Source organism: Orycteropus afer, unplaced genomic scaffold, assembly GCF_000298275.1.
Source record: "Orycteropus afer afer isolate SDZICR_OR568_19922 unplaced genomic scaffold, OryAfe1.0 scaffold01007, whole genome shotgun sequence".
Taxonomy (NCBI): Eukaryota; Metazoa; Chordata; class Mammalia; order Tubulidentata; family Orycteropodidae; genus Orycteropus; species Orycteropus afer.
This window is the reverse complement of record NW_006922594.1, coordinates 271055-276107: the sequence shown is the minus strand read 5'-3', so window position 1 is coordinate 276107 and position 5053 is coordinate 271055. Positions and strand designations below refer to the sequence as shown.

Below are 5053 nucleotides of genomic sequence, written 5' to 3'. Positions count from 1 at the left end.
ACATATTAGACTATCCCACTGCCACTGCCATCAAGTTGATTCCAACTCATAGTGACCTCCATTGGGTTTTCAAGGCCATACATTTTTCTGGAAGTAGATTGTTGCATTTTCCTCCCATAGAGCAGCTGGTGGGTTTCAACCACTGACTTTTAAGTTAGCAGCCAAATACATTACCCACTACACCACCCGAGCTCCTTATATCTTAGAGAAATGTAGGGGCAAATATTAATGAATCCATTAAGGAGCCATACATATGACATTGCTAATTACATATTTGTTGATATCTTATCAGAAGAAGAAAATAAAATGGTGGTTAAAAATCATGAATTGATTATTTTTCTCTCTTAGGATTCAATCATCTTTATTTTTTTCATAGAAAATTTCCTCCTTGACCTTTAGTGGTAACATCAGTCTGGATACTGTCCTCTTCTGTAATACAGATTTCTTTTTATGATATTGAACTTACATATTAAATACTAATGAAATAATTGCATTGTTCTGAAGCACTTAATATTTAGAAAATATATTAACATAAAAATAATATGCATTTGCATCTGTGATTCTTTATGTCCAAACCACATGGCTTTAAGGAGTTTCTTGTACCTTTGCTGTCTGTACTTAAAAATGTGTTTTCAACTGTTGCACTTTTTGCTTCTTTTTTGTATCAGTGGTAACTGTCTCCAATCCCTGTGACACACCCATGTTCCACAAAGTTCAAAAAGATGTCTGCAGAATCTAAACATAAAGTTTTAGATGTCAGTGATGGTGATTTGTGTCTGGAAATACTCTGAAGTTGCAGTAGAAATACTGCAAAGATATGTCTCTTTCCTTTTATAATATTTAATTTGACTGCTAACCATAAGGCTGGTGGTTCAAACTCACCAGCCACTCCTCAGAAGGAAGGTTGGGCAGTCTACTTCACTGTACCTCAGAAACCCAAGGAGGGGTTGCTATGAGTCGGATCCAACTTGATGGCAGTGAGTTTGCTTTTGGTTTTGGTTTATAATGTTTTATTTTATAATAAATATATTTAAAGTATATATTTTACATTTCTGTAATTTTTCTTTTTTTCCTGGTTGTGACATGCAGTGCCTAACACTACTTATGGGGTTGATGATGCAGGCTGCAATGTCTATACCTGGAAGGGTGTCACCACAGTTCCAGTTCTGTGGTCTAATTTGGGGGCTTTCTCTGATTAAACACCATGCCCCATTTTGTCTCTCCCCTAGTTTCCTATCTTTTAATACATTTCTTTTCTTAAATTAGCCTGAGTTGTTTTTTGTTGATTACAATTTGCATTTCTGTAATATTCTTGAGGACAAATCTAAATCTTACAAAGTTTTATATCCCCAATGTAAAGTTTATTCCATTCAGTACCATAAGTCTTCTTCTCTTCTAGTATATGCTATAAATTTGCTTTTCCCATACCCAACAATAGATTTTATCTACTAGCTCTTAGTAACTGTGGTAGTTAAGGTTGTGTGTCAACTTGGCTGGGCCTGGTTTTGAGTGTCTGGGCAGCTGGAAGTAGTTATTCCCCATGATGAGACTAGTAATCAACTCTATTTTGGAGTCTACTGTGAGAAGCTGAGTAGCTGCTTTAGGGATATGGTCTACTTCTAGTATACATGAAGAAGGTTTGAGGAAGGTCTATAGCTTCTTGGCACATCTGGATCCTACATTTGGCTGAGTCATCAGTTATCTGATGTTATGTCATGTTGTCTACCAATTTGGGACTGTTTAAATAGTGGCCTGCTGTGTTGCTTGATAATCTTGGGACTATGGCATTTTGTCAGCCTTGGGTTTGTCAATCTCAGTAGCCAGCAGCTGCCTGAGTTAAGAGAAACCTCTATCTTCAGTGGGCCAGGAGAAAGAGGCAAAGCTGAAACCCAAGGTCAAGGGGCCTTCACCCAGCCCCTAAAACTGATACTTTGAACTCAGACCTCTAGCATTCTAAACTGTAAAAAATCCCTGTTTGTTATAGCCATCAACTTGTGGTTTATTCCTGTTAGAGTAGCACTAGAGAATCGAAACTGTAACCATAGTCAGCAACTATCTGGTTTAAAATCCAAGTCCACCATATATTAGTAATCTTCTTAGGATAAACACTCAACATCTCCCCATACTAGAGTTTTCTCACTGCAAAATGAAGCATAATATTATTGCCTTCCTCAGAAGATAGTTGTGAAAATAAATGGAGTAATAAATGTGAAACATTTAGACTGGAGCATGGTCTTCTCCCAACACACACCCTCAGTCTGTAAGAAACTATCATAATGATAGCTAAGAAGTGCAGCCAGAATGATTCTTAGGAGCAAGGACTGAGAGACTTTGTCTCATGTACTTTAGACATGTTATCCAGGGGCACCAGTTCTGGAGCAGGACATCATGCTTGGTAAAGTAGAACATCAGCCAAAAAAAGGAAGACCTTCAATGACATGCGCTGACACAGTGGCTGCAAAAATGGCTTCACACATAGCAACACTTGTGAGAATGGCGCAGGACTAGGTAGTGTTTCATTCTGCAGTGCATAGGGTAGGTATGAATCAGAAGTGACTCAATGGCACTGAACAACAACAACAAGCCAATAATTTCTCTCTGAGCTCTACTTTCATATTGCTCATTTCCCAAAGATGTCTTTCTCTAAAATAACTCAAATGTCTCAACTTTAATTGCTTCAAACTAAACTATTTTTTAGACTCTACCAAAAGAGCCCTAAATCTTTTTAGTCATTCAAGAAGCTAAGATAAAAAGTCAGAGATAATCTTCAACTCCTATCTGTCTCCAATTGTTTGAAAAACTATTCAATCAAAACTTTTGCACCATACCTTTCTTTCCTACTAATATTGCTTTAAATCAGACCTTTATCGTCTTTCTTCTGCCCTATTGTAGAAAATGTAACTATTTCTTCTTCTTACAGTCCCATTATTTCACTCTCATAGTCCACTTCCCCCACATAACTTTTCCTTTTTCTTCTGAGATTTAGATCTGCAATTTAAAGTAACAGCATTAATGATGTTAGTAATTCTCAACTTTCTCACTACACCTGTTGTTGTTGTTACGTGCCATCAAGTCAGACCCAACTCATAGCGACCCCCCTTGGGTTTCCGAGGCAGTATCATACGGAAGTAGGATTGCCCAACCTTCCTTCCGAGGAGTGGCTGGTGGGTTTGAACCGCCAGCCTTCTGGTTAGCAGTCAAGTGCTTTAGCCACTATGCTACCAGGGCTCCCAAAACCTGGTGTGAGCAGCAACAACTGCAAGCCGACGAGGATGGGATTCGAACCCACGCGTGCAGAGCACAATGGATTAGCAGTCCATCGCCTTAACCACTCGGCCACCTCATAGTCCACTTCCCCCACATAACTTTTCATTTTTCTTCTGAGATTTAGATCTGCAATTTAAAGTAACAGCATTAATGATGTTAGTAATTCTCAACTTTCTCACTACACCTAAGAAGACATATACAAAAAAATTATGATATCTTTAAAACTCTGAAAATTAAGAGTGTTCAACAACCTATTTCTAGAATCCAGGAGAAAAAATAGTCACTAACTAGTAAGATTGAAGAATCTGAAACTGTTTCCAGCCCTTGGAAAAAACAGCAGAAAGACACATTCTCCCTCTTTCATTGTTTGTCCTGGAATCAGAGTCCTGGGTTCTGTACTAATCAGAAAGTTATTCTTGGAATGATGCTCAGAAGCACAAATAACAGAGAACTCCATCTTATCTGTCCCAGAGAGACTTCAACTAATACAGGAATTAAAAGATCAAATTGGATTGACCCCATGGCCCTTATCTTCCAACAAGTCCTGTTTTCAGGTCAATAGAATTTGGCAGGAACTGAAAAAGTTTCCACCCATTCATTTCTTGTTCACTTTGCCAAGGCACTGTAACGTAAAATGTTAAACTGTCCCATTTCATGTGCTACTTAGAATTTATTTTTCTACGTGACAGAAGAGACCCACTTTCTCAGTTCCTTGAAGAGATGTAATTTACGCCCCATTTCCATGTTAAACAACTTAAGCAGTCCTTTTAATTGGTGGCAATATTTTCCTTTCACTTTTAGAATAATGAATGTCAGGGTTACAAATACTTCAAGTAAAAAATATATTCAACTTTGAGAGGTTTTTTTTTTTTTTCAGATATATATTTGGATACACAAAATTTGCACTAAAGCATGTAAGTTTTGTTTTTCTTCCCCACTCTTCAAGGAAATAAGTACCCAATTTGTACTGAAATATTATGCAAGATTTTAAGACAAACAGAATGAGTGAAAGGAAACAACAGGTACAGGATTAGAAATGCAAGTGTATAATGAGGAAATAAGGAAGAAACCAGACTTGACATTCCAGAAACACAAACCAGAAAGCACTACAGATGCCGGACGAATAACTATTTATTAATTTATCCATTTATGCATTCATTCGTGCATTCATTTAATATCATCTGGTCACTATGTCAGATGGATCTTGGCTCAAAGCAAAGAATACCAGAAAGATGTTTACCCATGTTTCATTGACTATGCAAAGGAATTTGACTGTGTGGATCATAAAAAATTATGAATAACATTGCAAAGAATGGGAATCACAGAACACATAATTGTGCCATGAGGAACTTGTACAAAGACCAGGAGGCCGTCGTTCGAACAGAACAAGGAGATACTGTATGGTTTAAACAGGAAGGGTGTGATCAGAGTTGAATCCCTTCACCATACTTATCAATCAGCTGTTGTTGTTGCTAGGTGCCATAGAGTCATCTCCAACTCATAACAACCTTACATGCAACAGAACAAAACACTGCCTGGTCCTGTGCCAGCCACACAATCCCTGCTACACCTGAGCACATCATTGCAGCCACTGTGTCACTCCACCTTGTTAAAGAACTTCCCCTTTTTTGTTGACCCTCCACTTGACCAAGCATGATATCATTCTCCAGAGAATGGTCCCTTCTGACAACATGACCAAAATAGGTGAGATAAAGTCTGGCCATTCTCACTCCCAAGGAGCATTCTGGCTGCACTTCCTCTCTGTTAGTTCTTTTAGCAGCCCGTG

At 38.1% G+C, this 5053-nt stretch overlaps 1 non-coding gene across 1 annotated transcript; it reads right to left on the bottom strand.

Moving 5' to 3' along the window:
* Positions 1 to 3264: 3264 nt before the first annotated feature.
* On the bottom strand, positions 3265 to 3349 carry TRNAS-GCU. The gene has a single exon. It is a non-coding gene; the product is annotated as a tRNA-Ser (tRNA).
* Between the last annotated feature and the right edge of the window lie 1704 nt (positions 3350 to 5053).